At 37.1% G+C, this 25,066-nt stretch overlaps 1 protein-coding gene across 9 annotated transcripts in view; it reads right to left on the bottom strand.

The window, feature by feature from the left end:
* The window catches only part of ZNF438 (zinc finger protein 438), a 190,844-nt gene that overhangs the window by 55,353 nt on the left and 110,425 nt on the right, over nt 1–25,066 (bottom strand). For 8 of the 9 annotated variants that reach the window (XM_063607309.1, XM_034930226.4, XM_003821449.5 and 5 more), the window contains one exon: nt 8,798–8,880. The gene's annotated coding sequence lies outside the window, so the exon portion shown is untranslated. Of the gene's footprint in view, nt 1–3,414; nt 3,539–8,797; nt 8,881–25,066 lie in introns of all 9 variants that reach the window. The other variant, XM_063607307.1, reaches the window with a different exon arrangement.

The raw sequence follows: 25,066 nt of genomic DNA on the forward strand, positions 1-25,066 counted from the left end.
AAAGGGTTACATGGTAAATATTTTCAGTTTTGTGGACCCTACCATCTGTGTCATAACTACTCTATTCTACTAGTGTAGTAAGAAAACAGCTACAAGCAATATATAAGATTATTTACAAAGTTCCAATAAAAACTATGTATGGATACTGAAACAAAATTTTATATCATTTTCATTGATCACAAAATATCATCCTTTGTTTTTTTCAACAATTTAGAAATATAAAAATCATTCTTAGCTTGCAGGCCACACAAAACCAGGCCCAATTTGGTTTGCTAATCCCTACTCTAAACCAATGACTTAGTAAACCTGGTTTATACCACTTACTAGCTATGTAAACTTGACCTCACTCCACCAAAATAGCCCAAATAACAAAGAACACCACCACCACCAATAACCATAACTGAATTAACCTCTTAATTAGCAGGTGGGAGTTAGAGAGCTATTTTATTGGTACAACAGCAGCAGCAACTAACATTTATTTTGAGATTACTATGGCTCCAAACAGTGTTCTAAGCATTAAGTATACGCTAATTTCTTTAATTCTCATCACAGCCTTGGGATGGATATTTTATGATCCCCATTTTACATACAAGGAAATTCAAGCAGAGAGAGATTAAGTAACTTATTTACGCTCACCCAGCTAGTAAAATGTGGAGCTGAGGTTTGAAGACACGTACTGGGTTCTGCCCTCAGTATCCTCAGAAATTAAAATGCACAACAGAAGGTAAGTACACATGGAAAATAATGATAGTTAATGCTCATCAATAATAAAAAGCTAATTTTTAAATGGCCTATACTGCAGTAAGAAAAATGGAAACTTGATTCAAATAGATGCGAGCATCAGTATTCTCAGTGAAAAATTAGGAACAGTAATCCCTGATTCCTTCCTGTGTGTGCTGGTTCAGGAGAACAAATGTTAGTAAAAATACCCCAGGAGAAAAATGCAAAAGGCAGTTCACTATGATTTTCTCTAAATGACTGTCCTGATTCTCCTAATACAAATTTGCCTCTAGCTTTGCTGTTTGGTATTTGCAGATTTATAATATTTGTGCATTACTGATACATTAGCAATAAACACTAATAATCAGGAAGTCGCCTTTCTTATAACAGTTGTAACTGAAATCACAACCCATTTGCACACTCTTTCCCATGAGATCTTTAGCGGTCAGTTGGTTCTGTGTGCTGGCATCCTAAATGCAAGTGGAACTCTTCAGGGATCATATGAAAACGATTTTAGGGTATAAATTAAAATTTATTTCAGTGTAGCATTAAGTTGCCAATGTGGCTTTGTGTCCGGAATTGGTGGGTTCTTGGTCTCACTGACTTCAAGAACGAAGCCGCGGACCCTCGCGCTGAGTGTTACAGTTCTTAAAGGCGGCACGTCCGGAGTTTGTTCCTTCTGATGTTCTGCTGAGTCGGGGGTTGTTAGCTAGCCCTTTCCCAGAAAGCCTGACACCTCTGTCTTTAGTCCGGGGGCCACGCTAGTCACTTTTAACTGGCCGACAGGTGCCCGGTATTTGGCCCCCGAATTCTAAGGAAAAATAGGACAGAACAGCAACCAAAAGGGGTCTGATGGTACTCACTGCTTGGCGATAGGCAATTGTCTCATCGCTTGGCAATAGGCAATGGTCTCACCGCTCGGCGATAGTCTCACCGCTTGGCGATAGGCGATGGTCCCTTCGTGGTCGCCAAAATGTGTCCGCAATTGGTGGGTTCTTGGTCTCACTGACTTCAAGAATGAAGCCGCGGACCCTCACGGTGAGTGTTACAGTTCTTAAAGGCGGTGTGTCTGGAGTTTGTTCCTTCTGATGTTCAGATGTGTTCAGAGTTTCTTCTTTCTGGTGGGTTCATGGTCTTGCTGGCTCAGGAGTGAAGCTACAGACTTTCGCTGTGAGTGTTACAGCTCTTAAGGTGGCGCGTCTGGAGTTGTTAGTTTCTCCTGGTGGGTTCGTGATCTGGCTGGCTTTAGGAGTGAAGCTGCAGACCTTCGCAGTGAGTGTTACAGCTCATAAAGGCAGTGTGGATCCAAAGAGTGGGCAGCAGCAAGATTTATTGCATAGAGCGAAAGAACAAAGCTTCCACAGTGTGGAAGGCTACCTGAGAGGGTTGCCACGGCTGGGACCGGCAGCCTGCTTTTATTCTCTTATCTGGCCCCACCTACATCCTGCTGATTGGTCCATTTTACAGAGAGCTGATTGGTCTGTTTCACAGAGAGCTGATTGGTCCATTTTGACAGGGTGCTGATTGGTGTGTTTACAATCCCTGAGCTAGACACAAAAATTCTCCATGTCCCCACTAGATTACCTAGATACAGAGTGTCGATTGGTGTATTTACAAAACTTGAGCTAGACATAGAGTGCTGATTCGTGCATTTACAAACCTTGAGCTAGATACAGAGTGCCAATTGGTGCATTCACAATCCCTTAACTAGACATAAAGATTCTCCAAGTCCCCACCAGATTAGCTAGACACAGAGCACTGACTGGTGCATTTACTAAACCTTGAGCTAGACACAGAGTGCTGACTGGTGCACTCACAATCCCTTAGCTAGACACAAAGGTTTTCCAAGTCCCCACTAGACTCAGGAGCCCAGCTGGCCTCACCCAGTGGATCTCCCACCGGGCCGCAGGTGGAGCTGCCTGCCAGTCCCACAGTGCGCCCGCACTCCTCAGCCCTTGGGTGGTAGATGGGACCAGGTGCCGTGCAGCAGCGGGTGGCGCTCCTCGGGGAGGCTCAGGTGGTGCAGGAGCCCATGGCAGAGCGGGGAGACTCAGGCATGTCGGGCTGCAGGTAGGCCTTCCCTGCGGGGAGGCAGCTAAGGACCGGGGAGAAATCGAGCGCAGCGCCAGTGGGCCAGCACTGCTGGGGGACCGGATGCACCCTCCGCAGCTGCTGGCCCAGGTCCTAATCCCCTCACTGCCTGGGCCGGCAGGGCCGGCCAGGCAGCCGCTCCCAGTGCGGGGCCCGCCAAGCCCACGCCCACCCGGAACTCTAGCTGGCCCACAAGCGCTGCATGCAGCCCCGGTTCTGCCCGTGCCTCTCCCTCCACACCTCCCCGCAAGCCAAGGGAGCCGGCTCCAGACTCAGCCAGCCCAGAGAAGGGCTCCCACGGTGCAGCGGCAGGCTGAAGGACTCCTCAAGCACAGCCAGAATGGATGCCAAGGCCGAGGAGGCACCGAGAGCGAGCGAGGGTTGCCAGCACACTGTCACCTCTCAGCTTTTAGAAGTTATAAGAAAACACCATCACTTCTACATAACTGGAGAATAAAAGCATCCCCAAAGAACTTGGCATTTTAAGACTTTGGCTGGCCAAGGAAATAAGAAATTTCTAAAACTACATTCAGTCCAGATATTTCTCATTGGAAGGGAGTTACTTGCCAGAAAATTATTTCAGAGTCTACTTTCATTACTTACCTAAAAATGAAGACGCTCACATGACAGATGATCTCTACAGCACTGGGGGAGGATCAGCAAGGCCAAACACATTATAAGAAGACACGGGACTTTTGCTTGTGTTTATTCCTGCTTGAGGTTGAGCCTTTTGAGTATTTAAAAAATATATATCAACAGAACTACTCTCCCAAGGAAAATATAGCCAACATTTGTAGACCATGTAACCTTCAAGTATGTGCTACTTTTTTGTCCCTGTATCTAACTCAAATCAGGAACTGTATTTTTTTTTTAATGATTTGCTTTTGAAACTTGAATTCTTGAAAACAGTGTGATGCAATTACTGCTGTTCTAGCCCCCAAAGAGTTTTCTGTGCAAAATCTTGAGAATCAATAAAGATGGAAAGGAGAAATTGGAATGTTTTAACTGCAGCCCTCAGAACTTTAGTAACAGCACAACAAATTGAAAACAATTCATGCCACAGTTAAAAAAAAAAAAAAAAAAGACACAGGAGACAGACTAGAACAACAGAGACTCTCAGAGCAAAATTCATCTGGCAAATAAAAAACATTGTCTAATTTTCCAAAATTTGTACTCTCCCCAAATATTTGCTATCAGCAAATCACATAATTCTGTATTATATGTGACTGCCTTGGTAAGAAAGAGATACTTATCAACAGAACGAAATCCATTCATGTTACTTGAAGTTGTTCATAACAAAGTTTATCATGAAGGAAAATCTCTGGCTTAGAAACAGCCCTCCAACTCATTCACTTTCCAAAGTCCAATGTCTGGGAACCATGCCTTACACCTCTCTCCCTTACCTCCCCTATCTTGGCTTCCACCAAATAGTATCAATTTTATCTTGCAAAAAGCCCTCAGATATGTCCCCTTTTCCTAATCTCCACTGCCAACTGTCTGGTGCAAGTTGCTCTATCAGTCCCTGCCTAGACCATGAGTACTCTTCACTGGTCCCTCCCACTTCCACTTCTGCCCCTTTTCTAACTGACACAGCCAGAGTGATGTTTTCAAAAGACAAATTAGAATGTGTCACCCCAGACTGAAAACCTTTCAAAGCCATAACACATTGATGAGGTTGTCCACACACTGGTCTGGACCTTCTTCTCGGACGCACCCTGCACTCCTCACCCCCTCACTTTCTTTGTCTCATTCACACTGACCTTCCTTCCATTTCCTGAACACCCCGTGACTCTCTCAACAGAGTCTTTACACATGTTGGCCCCCCATTTCCTGTAATCCCTCTTATCTTATGCCCTTTTTGCCTTGATAACTTGCATTCATCCTTCGGGTCGCAAAGGAAAATCACCTCCTTAAGAGAACTGTCCCTGACCTAGGTTCAGATATCCCTGTTAATAATCTTAGTGGCCCCTGTATCTTTCCCTGATGGTACTTACCACAATTGTAATGCCTCATACTCCTAACAGACAAGAAGCTCTAGAGGGTAGGGTTCACACCCCTTTGTGTTCATATGGTACCCTAAGAATTTGGCACAGTAACAGACCATCTAGGAGGAGCTATTTGTGATATACTTCACATACTGTAACATTTACCCCTTTACAGTGTTACACATAGGAATGGAAGAGGTTTACAATATAAATACTGGCTGTGTCTTAGGGTAACTCTATGTTTAACCTTTTGAGGATTTTCCAGATTGTTTTCCAAACAAATTTTCCATTTACATCCCCACCAGTAATGTATAGGGTTTCCAATGTCAACAAATCCTCACTAATACTTGTTTTTGTCCATATTTAAATTATAGCCATCCCACGAGGCATGAAGCAGTATCTCATTGTGGCTATTCCCTGATAACTAACGACGTTGCGCATCTTTTCATGTGCTCACTGGCAATTTGCAGATCTTCTTTGGAAAAATGTCTATTCAATTTCTTTGACCAGTTTTAATTGGGTTATTTTTATTGTTGAGTTGTAAGAGTTCTTTATATATGTTGGACGCAGGTTCTTTATCAGATATAAGATTTGCAAATATTTTCTCCCATTTTGTGGGCTGTCTTTTCACTTTCTTGATGGTATCCTTTGAAGTACAAAAGTTTTTAATTTTAGTGTAGTCCATCTTACATAGTTTTCTTTTGTTGTTTATACTCTTGGTATCAATCTAAGAAACCACTGCCTATCACAAGGTTATAAAGCTTTCAGTCTATGTTTTCCTCTAAGAGTTTCATATTGTTTTTATCTCTTACATTTAGGTCTTTGATCCATTTTGAATTAATTTTTATATATTGTGTGAGGATATCCACTTGTCCCAAGACTACTGGCTGAAAAGACTATTGGATAATTCTTGGTACCCTTGTTGATTATCAGTGTACCATAGATGTAACAGTTTATTTTTAGACCCTTAATTCTATTCCATTGATCTGTATGCCTATCCTTATGCCACTACCGCACTGTTATTTATTATAGCTTTGTAGTAAGTCTTGAAATTGAGAATGGGGAGTTTTCAAACTTTGCTTTTCTTTTTCAATACTATTTTGGCTATTATGGATTCCTTGTATTTCCATATTAATTTTAGGGTCAGCTTGTCAATTTCTACAAAAGGGGCAGCTGAAATTTTCATAGAGACTGCATTGAAACTAGAACAATTTGGGGTGTATTACTATCTTAACAATGTGAGTGTTCTAATTCAAAGACACAGATGTCTTTCCACTTATTTAGGTATTTAATTTTTCACAACAATATTTTGTAGTTTTTGGTGTGCAAGTCTTGCACTTCTTTTGCTTATTTGTAAATATTTATTCCTGCATATTCTGTTTAATGCTACTGCCAACGTCATTGTTTTCTTAATTTCTCAGTTTTATTTCTCAATTTCCAGATTGTTCCTTGGTAGTGTATATAAATACAATTGATCTTTATATTGATCTTGTATCTTTCAACCTTGCTGAATTCATTAATTAGTTCTAAGAATTTTTTAGTGGATTCCTTAAGATTTTTTTACATACAAGATGTCATCTACAAATAGAGAACGTTTTTCTTCTGGCTTTCCAATCTGGATGCTTTTCTTTTTCTTACCTAACTGTCCTGCTTAGAACCTCCAGTACAAAGTTAAATAGAAACAGTAAGATAACTCAGTCTTGTCTTGTTCCTGATCTTAGAGGGCACACTTTCAGTTTTTCACCATTAAGTATGATGTTAGCTGTGTAGTTTTTGTAGATTCTCTTTATCAGGGTGAGGAAGTTCCCTTCTATTCCTAGTTTGTTCAGTGTTTGTATGATAAAAGGGACTTAGATTTTGTCAAGTGCTTTTTCTGTGTCTATTATCATGTGACTTCTGTTCTCTATTCTATTAATGTGGTGTCAACACTGATTTTTCATATGTCAAACCAATCTTGCATTCCTTACATATATCCCATTTGGTCTTGGTTTCTATGCTTTTCATATGTCACTAGATTTAATTTTCCAGTATTTTGTTGAGAATTTTTCTTTGTTAGTTTAAGACACAGTCTTGCTCTTGTCGCCCAGGCTGGAGTGCAATGGTGTAATTTTGGCTCACTGCAACCTCCGTCTCCTGGGTTCAAGCTATTCACCTGCCTCAGCCTCCAGAGTAGCTGGGATCACAGGCATTCGCCACCACGCCCAGCTAATTTTTGTATTTTTAGTAGAGATGCGGTTTCACCATGGTGGCTAGGCTGGCCTCAAACTCCTGAACTCAGGTGACCCACCTGCCTTAGCCTCCCAAAGTGCTGGGATTACAGCTGTGAGCCACCACACCTGGCCAAGAATTTTTACATCAGAACTATAGACCAAAGATACTGGTCTATAGTTTTCTTGTGTTGTTGTTGTCTTGTCCATTTTTATCATGGTAATACACTGGCCTCACAGAATCAGTCAGGAAGTATTCTCTCCTCTTGTATTTTTTGGAGAAGTTTGTAAAGGATTGGTATTAGTTCTTTTCTAAATTTTTGGTAGAATTCACAGTGAGGACATATGGGCCTGGGTTTTGTGTGTGTGAAGGGGGAAATTTTTAAAATTATAATTCAATCACTTAACTTGTTATAGGTTCATATTTTCTCTGTCTTCTTGACTCCGTTTTGGTAGTTTTTGTTTTTTAGGAATTTATCCATTTCATCTAAGTCACCAAATATTTTGACATATAATTACCTTTTTTAAATTTCTGTAGAGTCAGTAGTGATATCCCCTCTTTCTTTGTTGATTATTCTTTTATCCTGGTTAGTCTAGCCAAAGGTTCATTAATTTTGCTGATCTTTCAAAGAACCAACTTTTGCTTTTATTGATTTTCTCTATTGTTTTTATTCTTTATTTCATTCATTTGCAATTTCATCTTTATTATTTTCTTCCTTCTGCTTGTTTAGGTTTAGTTTGCTCTTCTTTCTCTAGGTTCTTAAGGTGAAAAGTTGGGTTATCAATTTGAGATCTTTCTTTTTTTGAAAACAATAAGGATTTATAGCTATAAATTTCTCTCTAAACAATGCTTTTTAAAGTTGCAGACCATAAATTTTGGTATGTAGTGCTTTAGGTTAATTTATCTCAAGATATTTTCTAATTTCCCTTGTGATTTCCTCTTTGACTCTGATTATTTAGAAGTATATTATTTAATTTCCACATATCTGTGCATTTCCCAAATTAGGAGTATATCATTTAATTTCTACATATTTGTGCATTTCCCAAATTTCCTTTTGTTACTTATTCCTAATTGTATTCTATAGTGGTCAGAGAACATACTTTAGTATCATTTCAATCCTTTTTACATGTATTGAGGCTAATTTTATGTCCTAATAATCTATCCTGAAGAGTGTTCCATATGCACTTGAATGTGTGTTCTGTTCTTTAAGTGGAGTATTCTACAGATGTCTGTTAGGTCTATGTGGCTTATAATGTTGGATCTGGGAATGGAGCTCAAGCTATTCTGGTGTTTTCAAGAGGGTGCTTACCTTTTTAAGGGCTCACCATGCCATTTAATATCATCCTAATGGTAGGAGGTATGCACAGTAAGGTGCTCGCTTTGGATTTGCTCTTAAACACATCTATTCTGAAGAACTCCAAGGAGAGCAAGGTAGGAAATGAATGCAGCTGTCCTATCTTTCCTGATTAATTTCATATCTATCTCATGGGCATGTTTTAAATACATGACTACAATGTACGCTGCATATAAAAATATATACAAGAGCACAGTGAAAATAAATGATGTTATTTCAAACTACTAATACTGAAATTTAGTCTGTACAAGCACTTTCTGAAAGAAATATCATATGACTTGGTACAGAAGAAATATATTTTATGATTAAGAAACTTCTCTTACAAAATCTACTCTGTGAAGTAGTATCCATTTGCAGTTGATTTAAGGTAGGCCTTTGTGAGGCAAATCTAGAAATTAAGAGCACTACATCAATATGCAAAAATTATTTAACAAAATACCTTTTACTGTTCTTGCATGAAGTTTGTGGTTAATTCCATCAAAATGTTCAGAAGATAAGATGTGCGTACTTTCTTCAACATACCTAAAAAAAGAAAACTGGATTTACAAACTTTTAAAACTACAAAACAGTATTATTAGCATATCATTAAGGCCGCATCTATATTTTTTGAAAAAATAACAGTATTTAGGATCTTACACAAAAGTCATAAAGATATTTGCCTTATCAAACTGTGTAATATGAAAGTTTACCACTTTAGTAAAGTACTAAGATTTTTTTAAATATATACATGAATATGACTTAAATACTATCTCTTGAATTATATGAAGTTACAAAACCAAAGACATGCTTAACTTTTGTTTCTGATTATTATGTAATCATCATTCAGCACCTTCACACATATTCTCCATAAGCTTCTACTATGGAATCATGGCCATTTTTACTTGGACAATAGGAAAATTACATGACTTTCCAAATACATCAAAACTTCCTAACTGAATAAAACACAGAACTCCTGATTCTCGACTGAGATTTTACCTTCTAAAATATAGAACCCATAATCCAAAAATAGTGCCAGAAATAATAAATCTCAGGAAATAACTTTTTAACTTTAATTTTCTTTTCCTACTCACTTTTTCATCTTTATCCTGAACCTTTGTATCATACGGCTTCTTGATGAAAGTAATAAAAGCATTTTACTTTTTAATACTGCATGGTGAATCATTTTCAAACTTGTGAGGGACAGTAGTCATGACAGAAGGGTGCTTCCATCCCAAATTAATGACACTAACTATATGATCTAATTAAATCAGAAAAAGTTAAGTATGGCAAAGGTGTTTTAGAAGCAGCTGTGCCTTAAGCAGTCATATGGTAACCACCATGGAGCCTGAATCTAAAAATATTCTTTCAAGCTGGTATGCCATGCCTTGTTCCAGTTTTGAAGACCATATCACAAAATATCCACACAAGTAGGGTACATAGAGTGATGCAAAGAGACTTCTGAGCTATCCTCATAACCAACGTAAAGGTCATGGCAGGTAAATACATTCTTTTCACAGTTTGTCTAGCTAGATCTTCTTTCACATTTGTTCTTGAGGACTGAAGCTCCCTAGGTTCAACTGGGCACTTCTTGAAAAGCAAGCTCCTGAAGCTCTCTGCCCTTGTCCAGGACAGGCTGGCTGCACAAAGACTTCAGGTTTTCCTAGGGTGTTAGAGTACAATTACCTTGTGTACTTGGTAAAGGGGGAAGAAGATTCACCTGAGACTATAGGTAAAAGGAAGAGGAAAGACCATACTTAAAGTGATCATAGATTGAAGGAAGCAAGGAACCCTGGGAAAGATGGAGAACATAAGGGTCGATGACAGCAATAACGAATAGGTGCTTAGAAACAGAAAAGAGTACTATGTTTCAGCAAATGCTTACATTCCTATAGTCCTCCAGTCTGTGTCCAGAAGAATGTGGCAATGACAGAACATCTGTTCCTCCACTCCCAGGATGAGCTTCCTATAGCCATAGATGGACAAGGAGGCAAAGATACAGTAGAAAAAAAATGCGAACACTTCAAAACCTGACTGAAGCAGAAAACAATCTGGTCAGTATGAAGAGAGTCTCAGCAGGGGCATGGTAGCATGAAGAACGGAGACACAATCTTGCAAAGGGGCAGAAAGCAACTTTATACGTTAGTATTGATATAGCACCCCTTTAAAAAACCACTGCTTTAGACGAATCTTTATTTGTATATTGGCCAAAAAAAAAAAAAAAGCCACCTATATTTAGAGAAACTCATCATCTTTTTACCTATGGTAAAAATAAACTATTTCTTAGTATGTTCCTTAGAATTTTTGTGTAAGCATTCTGTGGTTCCTAGGCCAATCTAAATTAATAGAGTTAAAATTAAAGCTATCATATTCAATATATCTTTTTATGAAAAATCGAAACTAAAATTTCATATTTTCTGGAATAGAAAACATCCAGAAGAGTCACTACAAAATGTATCAAAATCTTAGAATATGGTAGTTCAAGCAAATACATTTTCATAACTTAAAACATATGAAAAATAAATACATATAATGTTTCGTTTATGATTCACACTTCTCAGTTACATTAAATGAATCAAACTTTTAATTGGGTAAGGGAAAAATCACTCTCTTGGCACATTAAAAAAATGGAGATCATTATAATTTCAAATGAGAACATCTATTTAGTAAGGTTTACAGAAAAATATAAAGCAAAAAAATCCCTTGGCCAAATAAAATGTAGCCACAGTACCAGCAGAGTTGCAATATCTAGCGCTTTTCTCACCATTTATTTAGTGAATACCTGTGGGACATACACTCAGCAGCTTGCTTAGTGAGATAGGGGCCCTGTCTTTAAAAAGCCAGTTGAAGAGCCTTGCTGGTGAATAAACTGTTCTCTAAAATAAGTAAAATGTAAGATAACATGTGATGTGTCAGAAGACGCTTTCAATAAAATAATTTAAATCACTACAGATGTTTGCTTTAAAAAAATGTGTTTAAAAATTTCCACAGAACATCTCATGCCTCCCGTCTCCTTCTCAGCTTTAATACTGACCTCACTTCTCAGGAGAAATGGACACATACAATACAAAAACCACATTTAGAACAGCCTAAGTCTCTGTGTCCTACAAATTCTCATCTCCTCAAACTCTGCAACTGCTCAGAAAAGGATGTTTGTGGTCAACTAGGAAACTCACTGCCCAGATTATTTTTGGAAACACAAGAGCCAGCCTCTTTGATGCCTGACACTAAACCTGCTCTCCTTAACTCCTCAAACCTTCAGTACTATTCTCCTCTTCATGCTCTCTCTACATCATTTCACCTTCATTTTCCAAGGGAAACAGAAGTTATCTGATGGAAAGTCACTCTCCTTCCTGGTATCACATACAACCTACCAAAGTGGCTCCAGTCTTTCCTACTCTGGACTTGACACACCAAAGTGGTGCCCCTCCTCCTTCCAAATGCCAGACCCTCTGCCTATGCCTAATCCCATTCTCTCCCATTTTCCCAACAACATGAAAATATTATTCCTTCTCTTGTTTATATATTCAACCTCTTCTTCTTACGCAGATCTTTTTGCACTGGTTTTTAAACAAACCCTAGTCTCTTCCTTTAAAATAACAGCAAAACAAAACCATTTGGCCCCACATCTCCCTCCAGCTATAGCTCACAGGCCTATCTAGACACTTCCTGCTTCAAATAAACTTCTCTACAGAGTTGCCTAAATGTTCTGACTTCATGTCCTCATCTCCTATTCACTCCTCATATGTGCTTGAGCCCCACTACACCACTCCTCCAAGACCCTTCTGTCAAAGTTGTCCACAGACGCCATTCAGTCTTCATCTTACTGGACATGTTAGCAGTAAAACCACCATTGTTCATTATCTCCTTAACATCCTCTTTCTCTTCTTTTATATCAACCAGAAGTCCCTCGTCTTTCCTTCTGCCTATCTTGCCATCCTTGGCCACTGAATGCTGAAGAGCCTCAAGGTAAACATCATGTCTCACTCTATATTCTCTCCCTAGGATATCTCATCCATTTCACAGAGATGTAAATAAAAATGAACTTTTTTGTTCTGTACTTTTAATCTCTAGTCCAGACCCCTTCTATGAGCTCCACACCTACATATCTGTAGGTCCATATCTGTCTACACAGGCAGCATACAGAATGATAAGGTGCATGGGCTCTGGAGGTGAACTACGTAGATTTAAATCCTGTTTCTTCCACTTACTGTCTGGCATTGGACAAGTCTCTTAACATTTCTGTGTTTCCATGTCCTCAGCTTAAAAAATGCTGTAATAACTGTAAATCCTCAAAAATATTGGCTATTATCATTATTACTATTTGACCTTTCCTCTTGTGTGTCTCAAAGCCATCTGAAATGTTCTGCCTTTGAAATGCATGATGTTCCCAAAATGTGATCTGCTGCTGGAATTCCCTCGCTGTCTAAATGCTGTAATCAGAAATCTAGTAGTTATTTTTAATACAGTTCTCTTTCCTCTCCCATTTCTAATACAACATATCTGTTGGGATTTAAGGATTAAATCTGTTATCTTTTCTATAACTGCACCACTATAACTTTACCCCAAGGTCCATCCTCTCCAGTGTACCCCACTAAAATGGCCTGTAACCAGTCGAGACACTTCCACCCTTTACCCCAAAGCACCATCCACGCTGCAGCCAAAAGGATCTTTACAGATTGCAAATCTGGACAAGTCAACTTCATGCTTAAAACCTTTTATTTGTTTCTCCTTGGTCTTAGAATAAGCACTGATCTTTATTAAATATGACCTAAAAAGCTCTATAAGGTCTGAACTCTGCCTCCCTCTCCAGTCCAATTTCATACCATATATTCCCTTGGTTCTCTCAGCCCATTCTCCACTTGGCTTGATTCCAATTCTTCCTGCTTGCTTTGCTCCTTCCCACCACAGGGTCTTTGCCCATGCCCTTTCTTTTCTCTGTTTAAAATGCTATTTCTTCCTCCTCTTCTCCTAGTTGACTCTTATTCATCCATCAGATTTTTGCTTAAATGTATCCTCCTTAGGGAAGCCTTCTCTGGCCTCCCAGATGAAGCTAAATACTTTTATTCTTGGTACTCATCATCTTACCCCTTTCTTTCAGGTTAGAGAAAGAGTAAGTGAATTTAGGGAGGAAGGAGGAAAGAAGTATCTTAGTCAGCCTAGAAATTAAGACACTTAATCATTTAGTTGAAAAAGCAAACACAGGCACAAGAGGAAGAAGAATTACTTAGGTAACAATAGGTTATATGAAGAGAATTACGTGGGTAATCACAGGCTGTAAAAGGAAAGAAAAAACTAAATAGCAAATCTGCTGGAATAAGAACAAGGAACTTCTCTTGTATCTCCAACCTCACAGTTTTTATTAAAATGAGTTAGGGAATAGAATGTTCCCACTGGAACTATATGTTCGGTATACAGGTGATGATTCATCCAGTCTTAGCATATTAAGCCATAGACAAATCCAATCCAAATGACTAAAATGACAAAAAATATGTAATTTTAATAGGTTAATTTCAACAATGTCCTAAACACCTTTTAAACTGATATTTTGCATTATTGCTTCACATTTTATGTGTGCGTATAAACTAAAAATCAAAATTGATTTTAATGGAATACCACTTAGTAATCAAAATGAACAAGTTATTAATAAACACAAGTTGGATGAATCTCAAGGAAATAATATTAATCTCGAGACAATCTCAAGAGAATGAAAAAGTTAAATTAAAAAAAGTTAAATCAAAAAAGTTAAATCTAAGGATCCATTTAAATAACATTTTTAAAATGGAAAAATTATGGAAACGGGGCAGATTAGTGGTTGCCAGGGGTTAGGGACAGGGGTGGGAAGTGGGAAGGCAGATGATTGTGATTATAAAAGGCCAACATGATGGAATCTTTGTGATGGAAATGTTCATCTTGACTGTAGTAGATACAAGAAGCTACAACATGTGATAAAAATTAGATAGAACTAAATAAATACACACACAAATGAGTTCGAGAAAAACTAGGAAAATCTGAATAAGATCTAGAATGCATCAGTGTTAATATCCTGGATGTTACCACCGGGGGGATTGTGTAAGCGGTGCATGGAACATATATTATCTCTTGTAACTGCATGCAAATTTACAATTATCCCAAACTTAAAAGTGTCATTAAAAAACAGCTTTAAAGTGGTTTCACAACATTTCTCAAAGACACTGGATTATATATACTTGACTACAGAATTCCAATTTTTTAAAAGGAGGCTTCCTCCAGTTTCTTCATGTTCTACCTTTGTTGCTGTCAGCCCATGAAGAAAGGGAGATTTAGGTAGACAGAAAGAAATGTCTTGAGGTTGTAATGAACACAATAAAAAAAAAATCAATATTTTTAAAAAGTAGATCTTAAAATGTACTTGAAAGTTTGAAATCATAATGACATAAACAACTATTTATGACCTAAGAAAAAATGCCTACTTTGGTACTTTGAAGTATTAAAAAAAATCACATAGAATTAAATTACAAAGCTCAAAACTTGTTTATGCAGCTGGTCTTTTTTAAAATCAAGGAAATTTAAACCTACAATTCTAATAGGCTTACTGGTGACACCCCAATCCTTTGAAAAATAAATGAAATATCATAAATCATTTGACAGTTTTTAAGCTTAGATTTTTATCATCAGTCAGGCTCTTTAAAAATAAAAAAGCAACATGAAAGGATAGGATCTTGCTTTGTGCCCTATAAAGTTTAAGATAGAAAATAAATCATACTATTAAATGTCATTTAGAACCTTAACTTCAATACTTAGGATGAAATTGGCATAATATTCATGGTCATTCCTATGAGAATTCATGCAAGTCGAGTAGCTTTTCTTACAAAATATTGCAAAACTCTGGCACTTCCTGTGATAAATGAAGCAATAAGGCTTTGGAATTGCAATTGTGTATATTTAAGTACTTCATATAAGCAACCAGACTGTCATCTTGCTGGATATCTAGCACTACGAATTTATTATTTGTTATCCAAAGGAATGTTTGAATACTTATAAAGAGTAAAGGGTTGGGGTAAGCCCTTAACATTTAAAGCTACAAATGTAGGACTATATTGAAGCCACAGTGTCCAACCTTAATTTTCTCGGCAAGTTAATTTAATGAAAAATATTCACAGATTTTTCAGGAAGTGTAGAGATGAAAAAATCTATAAATATCTTGAAAATGTTTAGGATTCAACATAACATTAAGATCTAGATATTAGCCACAGCATCCTGAGAATTTTTATCACAGTGAAGTTGCAAGAAAATATATTATGGGAGTCATTCTCCATGACCTGGTTTTAAGGTAAATTCATTGATGGGTCAATAATCAGTTCAACTCATAAAAATGTGCTTTGAGAAGTCAGCTGAACCAGCATTAGTGGAAAGAGGTCAAAGCCGGGCCCTCTCAGTTATCTGGCCCATCCTATTTTAAAAGAATTCTGTTGAAGGAGATTCATTCCAAAGGCCAAAAAAATTACTTCTGTCTTTTCTGATGGTTTCATTTACCCATCACATAAGTGAAAATCCATAATTTTCTTTCCCTTCTTGAAGCAATAATGGCGGAACTTCTGAGAAACAGTCTCAGAAGATTTATACTGTACCAATATAAATCCCAATCATTTTAGATTTCAGTAGTTCTTCTAATTCGCTTTTAAGATACAGCCACCAAAACTGTGGCCTCCAAATAAGGCCACTAATGTCACATCCATATCAAGCTGTACAGGCATTTGATAAACACTTGAATGACTGAATTAGTGACAGCAGAAAGCCTACTTCTCATATTTTGCATATCGTATTATTGCTAAGAAGTATCCTTAAAGATTATTTAAGTGTACCTCTAATTTCTCAAGAAATTAAATGCTGAATACATACCAAATAGTATTTTCAACAAATGTGCAAGTTATAAAGAATAGTAAAATGAACACCTGTTTTCCCACTAGCCAGTTTAGAGAATACATTACTTATAACTTTGAAGTCCCCTATATGGCCTTTCCCATTCCAATTCCAATCCTTTTTCCCATGCCTTCTCTCCAGCTATCCTTTTTTGTTGTTGTTGTTTTTGCTTTCCTTTATAGTGTTACCATATGTATCCCTAATATCTTGCTTAATTTTGCAAGATTTTGGATGGAGTTATATTGGTTGGAATCATATTGGAAGTATTCTTAAGTTTCTTGGTTTTATTCTGTTCATGAGACTTATCCATGATGATATGTTTGAATGTGGCACAATTTGTGTCTTCTCTTATTGATGGATATCTGAGTTGTTCCCAGCTTTCTGGAACATATTATGTATTTCTCTATGTAGATTACCAAGAGTTTCTATGCCTCAGAGTGGAGTTGCTTGGTTGATATATGCACAACTTATTAGTTAATGCAAATGTATTATATGGTTGATTCAACTTGTATAACCACTAGCAGGGCAAGATAAGTTCAGGATGCTCCAACATTTTTGCCAATCTAATGGACATAAAAAAGTACTTCCTTGTGATTTTTAAAGCTCTTTTTTATTTCTTGAGGCAAAATTTATATAAAATGAAATGCACCAATCTTAAGTGTACCATTCCATAAGTTTTTTTACAAATGCATATACCTTGTAACCCAAATCATTACCACTACCCAAAGTTTGTTCCTTCAAAATCCTTCCCAGTCAGTTCCCGTCCCATCCCCTAGAAGCAACGACTTTTCTCATCCTTTCCCCTCACAGATAATTTGCCAGTGTTTCATTTTATGAATAACCACACTCTGTTTATCCATTCTCTTACTGATGGGAACCTGGGCTATTCCAGTTTCTGGCTAGTATGAATGAAGCTATATTATGCACATATATTATGTATGTTCTTCTCATAAGAATCTTTTTGATGGATTTTTATTTTCATTTCTCTTAGGCAAATATCTAGGAGAACTGCTGAATCATTGGGTAAGTGTATTTAACTTCATAAGAAACTGCCAGATCTTTTTCCTCAAGTGGTATACCTAATGTATAAGAATGCCAGTTGCTCTAGATCCTATCTGATTTTAGACAGTATGGTGGGTTTCTCATTCTCATTTTAATCTGCATTTCCCAGATGACAAATGACGCTGATCACATGCTTACTAACCATTTGAATATCTTCCGTTGTGCAGTGTCTGTGTTACAAAGTGTCTTTTCAAATCATTTGTTCCCTATTCCTTTTTAGTTTCTGGTTGTTCAGCTTTTTGTTATGGAGCTGTATAAATTAGCTATATATTCCTTTGACAAATATACATTTAGCAAATATTTTTCTCAGTCTGTGGCTTGTTTTTTGTTTTCTTAGTGGTATCTTTTGATAAACACAAGTTTGGTTTTTTCAATGAAGTCTATTCTTTAAAGCTTTTCTCTTACAGTGATTGCTTTCTACATCCTAAGAAATCTTTGCCTACCCCCAAGTCATAAGGATATTCTCTGATGTTTTCTTAAATTCTTATGGCTTTAGCTTTTTATATTTAGTAGTATGATTCATCTCAAATAGATTTATATGCATGATGCAAGACAGAAATTGAGATTTATATTTTTGCTTGTGGATATCTAGTTGACCCAGCACCATTTACTGCAACACTTTCCTTTCCCTACTTGGTTGCTTTGGATTTGTTTGAAATCAAAGGACTATATAAATGGGTCTATGGCCTCTGTTCAATTGCATTAATTTATTAGTTTATCCTTATGGCAGCACCATGCTATCTGTATTACTGCAGCTTTATAGTTATGGTACAAATTCAAGTCTTCCAGCTATGTTTTTAAGATTCGTCAGATTTTCTCAGTCTTTTACATTTCTATGTAACTTTTAGAATTAGCTTGCTAATTTTACAAAAAGGCCCGTGGATTTATGCTAGGGATTATGTTGAATCTACAGATCAATTTTGAGGGAAATGTCATTTAATTGAGTTTTCCAACCATATGGCATCTCTCTTCATTTATTTCTATCTTTAATTTTTCTCAGTATAGTTTTGTTGTTCTTATAGATTTTGCATGTCTTTTGTTGAATTTATTCCTAAATGTTCTACTTTTATTAGAAATAGGAAATAGGTTCTATTAATGATCATCTCAATTCAAAAATACTCATTTCTCAGGGTGCCTCCATCGCATTTTCACTCCTTGGAAACATTAAAAACATGAAAATCGTGAGAAAGTTTAATATTAAATAGTACATACTATATTCTGTATGGTAAACAAGACAAGAATTTCTAAAAATGAATGGAGATTCTACAAGTTGGCAGTAAAATAAAGGAATGGACTAAAGTCTAACAATATACATGCTGGAAATCAGGCTGGGGAATTTTTATAATCCACACACATTTTAAGTAGATTATCTGATGGGGAAGAAAGGTGTCAGACATACCATTACCTCAGTCTGCAGTTGCACCAATCTTTTAGGTATGGGACTTTTGCTACCTAACTACTCCAAAGCTTTTTTGACATCTGACCCACGCAGTCATGAGCACAGGTTTCAAGGAGAGGAGAAGAGCAGCAAGTATTTAGCTTTGATTTTGAGCAGATATAGTTTAAGCTCTTAGATAAAATTTAAGCTCTTTGTCTTCTGCTAGAGACAGAACTGTATCCAGAGACTGAGGATTCCTACTTGGCCTTCTTTCATTTGCAACTTGTTACAATAGTAGTTTCACATTGTCCACTTTCCTGTGGCTCCTTTTCTTCCTTCTATGGGTTTTCCTGAACTACTAATTTTATTTTCCGTATCTTCGCTATCTGATTCTTCAGACCTCTGTATGTACGAGGATCTAAGAGTGAATTAATCGAATTTCCCATTATTACCACTGAGATCCTAAAAGACATTCCCTTCATCTTTGACCTTGCTGGCTTCTCTTTTTGCTTCCCCTTTAAAGTATTTTCTCCATATGCTTTGTCTTAACTTTTTTCCTCTACTCTTCTTTGTCAAACTTTTCCACTTCCTGAAGCCTTTCTTTTGATTTTTCAAGGTTTATACCACTACAATCCTCTTCCTTAGCATCCTTTAAGATGCACTTCTGCATCGGTGGCCAGCGCTGAACCTACTTCCCTTTGTCAGTAAGAATTATGTTCTTATTCACTTAAAATTTCTCGTTTCTTTTGCGTGTGATTTTGGTCACTTTTTTCTTGTCACTGGATTTAGACAATTTTTTATTTTATATTTATTTATTTATTTAGAGACAGAGTCTCTCTTTGTTGCTCAGGCTGGAGTGCAGTGGCAAGATCTCGGGTCACCACAACCTCTGCCTCCCAGGTTCAAGCGATTCTCCTGCCTCAGCCTCTGGAGTACCTAGTACTATAGACGCATGCCACCATGCCCGGCTAATTTTTGTATTGTTTTTAAAGGCGTGAGCCACCGTGCCCGGCTGACAAATTTTTATTTTACAATGAATTCTCTTCGAGATCCAACCAACCCAAGCATACAGTACTATTTCTCCCTAAAGAAATCAGCATCTGGGCCACCTTCAGCCTCCTCATCTGTGTTCATGAACTTTATAGAAATGTCCTTGGTTTTCTGTGCCTCATCAGTATTAGGGGCAGACTGAGTTTGAGGCTCCTCTGTTTTCAACACTTTCTTTTCCATTTTCCGTCTCATCTGTCTCTTTCTTTCTCTTCCTCTCCTTCTTCATTACTAACATCATTGGCCCGCATGTACTTTCTCTCTCCTGCTTCTGGTCTCTTTCCATCTGACTGAAGGATGAACAACATATTGTTACTGAAATAGGCTCTAAATTCTTCCATGTTGTCATTGGTGAGAGATAAGAGCTGTATTCTCATTAACAACTCTTTGGTCAGTTGTTTCTATATTTTCTGCAGAGACCTTATCCAAAGTGTCACAGCAAGACAAAGAGACACAGCATATTCAGGTAGAGGTAACTTGTTCAAATCAAATACTTATCAGATACACTAATGTACATAGGAAATGAAATACCTTTGAGGTCTTCCTTTTAATGGTTGATCTTGGGCTAAAAAGGGCTCTGGTATTTTCTGGATGTCCCTAAGTTTTTCTGGATTAATTTTTCCTTCTTTCATAGGTATTCTCTTCTTGAGAGGTAGCTACACCATCCTTTTCTTCTTCTGAGAGAAGTAAAATTAATACAGCTTCACCATCCTCATTTTACTTGGCAGTTTGATCTCCCTGGGAATATGAGTTGGTATCCTCTGGGCAATCGAACTAAAGAACCCAAATCATGACCTGGGTATCCTGCAACCTGGCTGCAGGATCAGTTATAAAGAGCACTGCAGCTCTCTTACAGACAAACTTATTACAGACTTCATTTTTCTCATCTGCTGCTGTCAACCATAGAGGTCAAGAATAGAAATAGCAGAGTGTAGCCAGTAGAAAACTTAGTTTAGATACTGCAACTCTTTACCACTGAAGAAAAACATAATACTCTTTCTCAGATGGCTTCTCAAAAAGGATTATATGACATATTTTACTACAGTTCACAATCTATGTAGTTTTGTTCAAAGTGGCAGGGGTGTTATATTTCACTTTTGTCACCAACCCAAATATATTCAGGGTTTTTCTAACTCAAGCATATAAGATCTTTAACAGATTTAATTTGTTTTACCTAGAAAGAGGCAAAGTTAATGTTTCTTGGGAAGATTTTTGGTAACAGCATTCATGGTATCAAGCAAACACCATGCCCAAGATTCTATTTACTTCATCAATGAACTAACCTTTGGAGATAGGTATCATGATAACTTATTGCTTTATCTTTGTGCTAAAGAAGTTGAACCTGTATGCAAACAAGTGTATTTATGTGGTTGATTAGCAGGTTCAAGTACATCTTTACCTTTCAGCGTCAAGTAAAAAAGATCTGTCCTCCAGTGTTGCCTCAATAAAGGCTCAAATAAATCATTTTTATATTATTTTAAATTTAAAGCTATTTGCCTATTGACTTATAGTTGAAGGACTATTTGGACAGATATAAAAACCTGTAAGTTACCTATCCTTTTCTTAAAAGTCTTTTAAGTATGGCCTATTTTCTTGCACTGAATGAAATCTGAGGCCAACATAATTTTCTCCTTTATAAATATCTTGACCTATTTTTCTGGCTCCCTCCCAAAATTTTATCTCTGAGGTCCAGCAACTTTACCAGACCCAGGCACACAGTGTCCTTCCAATGTTTAGATTCAAGTTGTCACTTATTTCAGAAAAGTTTATGCTGTAAACACTGGTTTTCTTTCATTAAGTTTGGACTTTTTGTTGGGTCTACGATTATGCGTATGATGGATCTACTTGGCCTGTCATCTACACCCATGGTCTTAAAACTGAGGAACATCTGAGGCTGCTCTAATGCTTAAGAGATATGTAGGCCTAGATAGTTTTAAGGCAATCTATTTCCAGGTCCTCAACTCTCATTTTTCCCAATACCGATCTTTCTGAGAGTGTACTGGCAGCTAAGACATCATGCGGCCTCTCTTCTCACTTCACAAAAGAAATGCATACCTCCTGGGATGTAAAAACCTCCAGGGTTCCAAAAACGGGGAAAAATTATAACAATGCTATCTATGAAACCTCCTTTAATCAAAGCACTATAGTAAGGCCTTGTTCTTTCCATGTCTCATACAGATTTTATTAAGAAATGGAGTACTTGGCCCATATTATTATATGATAAATTGAGTGTATTGTAGAATGAAGCAGTTCCACAATACACAGTGAGGACATTTTACTTACAGGGATTACCTCTTCTATACTCTTATTAGTGTTAAAGACGTATCTCTCTGGAGATTTCAGTGAGCGCAAAGCAAAGAAACACTGAAGGCAGCAGTACCTTATTGTATCCAGGCAACACATGGTAAGGCTCTGTGCCTTATCTACTTAATCTATATTAGAATTAGAATTCAGCCATGTGATGGTTGTCATGGAGGCATATATTAACATATTTATTTGAGATGAAAAATCAAGTGGGACTTTTACTGACAGAAGGATGTCTGATTTAAAAGATAAGTTTGAAAATAAATACCAGCTTTGTCAATTAGATTAAATGGCAACTATTTTCCCTAAATTGAGTGATCTACATTTATAGCTTCAAGGTTTTGATAAAAATATATTTGAGGTATAAATTAAGAAAAACCATTGTCAGCCAGAAGCGGTGGCTCACGCCTGTAATCCCAGCACTTTGGGAGGCTGAGGCGGGCAGATCACCTGAGGTCAGGAGTTTGGGACCAGCCTGGACAACATGGTGAAACCCCTTCTCTAGTAAAAATACAAAAAATTAGCTGGGAATGGTGGAGGATGCCTATAATCCTAGCTACTTGGGAGTCTGAGGCAGGAGGATCACTTGAACCAGAGAGGTGGAAGTTGCAGTGTGCCAAGATTGTGCCACTGCACTCCAGCCTGGGCAACAAGAGAGAAACTTTGTCTCACAAAAAAAAAAAAAAGAAAAAGAAAAACCATTGTCTAAAAATTGTACATTGCCAAGTACACAATGGAATTAATAATATTTTAAACAACCCTTTCTAAGTATGTTAGGTTAAACAGGGTGCCCCTAAGTAAAAGAACAGTAAGTGTAACACTCATTTGATAAGTCTTAGTTAAGCCTTTTTGATAAATTTTTCCAAACTGAGAAAGTGATAGCACATCCCCCTCCAAGTTAAGTGATTTCCAGTCCTTTGCTTTCTACAAATGATGGCGTAATTGAATTGTCAGTAGAAACATTATTAAATAATCTGTAGATCACATTATGATTTCTGGCATGTAACTCAGCAGGATGAGCAAAGTTAATAGGTGATGCAGTGTTTCTGTCATATTGTAAACACTGACATTTTAAAGCTCAGGTGTTATGTCACTCTTTTAAATGTATATTTGACTTTGCTCACCTCTCTCATGTCTAATTTCCATGACCTCACTGTTTTTCCTGTATCATCTTTTTCTCTTGTACTCCTTCCAATGTTGTTTTCATTTGACAGTTTCATTTTCTTCAATTTCTTTCCCGAGCTCTGCTTCTAAATGCATAATTTTAGATTTTATAATTAAACTATAATTACTAACATAACATTTTAACTTTTCCCATTTTGTGTATGATGAGGTAAGAATCCACTTTCCATCTTTTTCATATGGACACTCTATTGCCTCAGCACCATATACTGAAAGCTGTACGCGCACCCTTTCCCCCAATGATCTTCAACACCTGTTTTGTCATGAATCATGCTTCCACATATAGGTGGATCTGTTTGTAAATTTTCTATTATTTTCATCTGCCAATTTGTATATCCTCATACCATATGCTGGCTTAACTACTATGGTTTTATATTGTCATTATATAAAGGCAGCAAAAGCACTTCCTTGATAGGAGGAAAAACACCTTCTTTAGGAATCTGTATGTGATTTTGGGATGATTGCTCTTCCATTTAAGTTCAGAATTACAATGTCAAGTATCATCCAAATAATAATATTAATAGTAATCATACAATCTCAAAATCTGTCACGGATTTGATTCTATGTGCAATGAGAGAGAATTAACATCTTTGCAACATTAAATCTTCTAATCCATTAATGTCTTTCAATAAAAGTTTGTAACTTCTCAATAAAGGACTTAGACATAACTTGTTAAATTTCTACAAAAGTTATTTGTAGTATGTTGCTATGTAAATTATCTTTTAAAAATTACATTTCTGTAGTAACTTTACTGTGGAAAAATCTTGCAGATACCATCTTAACCAACTGATCAAGGTTAACATGACCAGTAACAAGTCATATTGTTACTGAAACACCAGAGGTTTGATCTAGGTCCTACTGTTGCACTGCACGGAAAGCTAATGACTGAGACGATGAGTGTTGCCAAGGAAGAAGGCTTTAATCAGGTGCTGTAGCCGAGGAGATGGGAGCTCAGTCTAAAATCCATCTCCCTGACCGACTAAAACTAGGGGCTTACATACCAGGGAAGAAATGTAACAATGTGTGAGAAAATAGGAACTCTGGAGAGGCAAGGAGGCAATCATGATGAATGAGGTGTGTGGCATTTCCTTGTTTGGATGTGGTGATCTGGTGAGATTCAGTTCTTTGATACTTATTTTGAGAGGCCTGAAGGTCATTTCCTGAGAAAGGAACTCAGATAAAATAAATATAAGTTTCCAGCTTTAAGACCAGAATGGTCAATTTCTGTTTATCCAAAAAACTATCTATGGGATAATTGGGTGGGTTTCAATATTGATAACATTTACTGCCTGACATGATGTGATATAATAATGAGAAAACACCAAACTCAAATTGATATCCTTTCTACAAAAGACTTGACCACTATTCTTCAAAAGTATCAAATCCCTGAAAGACAAGAAAAGATCAAGAAACTGCCTTAAATTGGTTAAGAGATATGGCTATTGAATGCAATGTGGTATCCTGGGTTAGATCCTGCAATGAAAAGAAAGTATCAGTAGAAAAACTGGAAAAATCAAAATAAAAGCTGTAGTTTAGTTAATATTAGTATATAAATGTTAATTTCTTAGTTTTGATAAATATACTACGGCTATGTAGGATGTTAATTATTTCAAAATAAAGTGGTTTTTAAATTTTCTGTTTTGTTGTTGCTGCTCGTCTATAGAAACGCAATTGGGTTCCCTATATTGACTTTACATTTAAAAACTTTGCTCAACTCTCTAATTTTAAGAATTTAGCTGTTGAGTCCTAGGAGCTTTCTATATAGACAATTAAGTCATTTGCCAGTAATGACAGTGTTTTTCTCCTTTTCCATTCCTACATCTTTTCTTGTAGTTGTCCCCCACCCCTCACCCCCGA

The sequence above is a fragment of the Pan paniscus genome, chromosome 8, assembly GCF_029289425.2.
Source record: "Pan paniscus chromosome 8, NHGRI_mPanPan1-v2.0_pri, whole genome shotgun sequence".
Taxonomy (NCBI): Eukaryota; Metazoa; Chordata; class Mammalia; order Primates; family Hominidae; genus Pan; species Pan paniscus.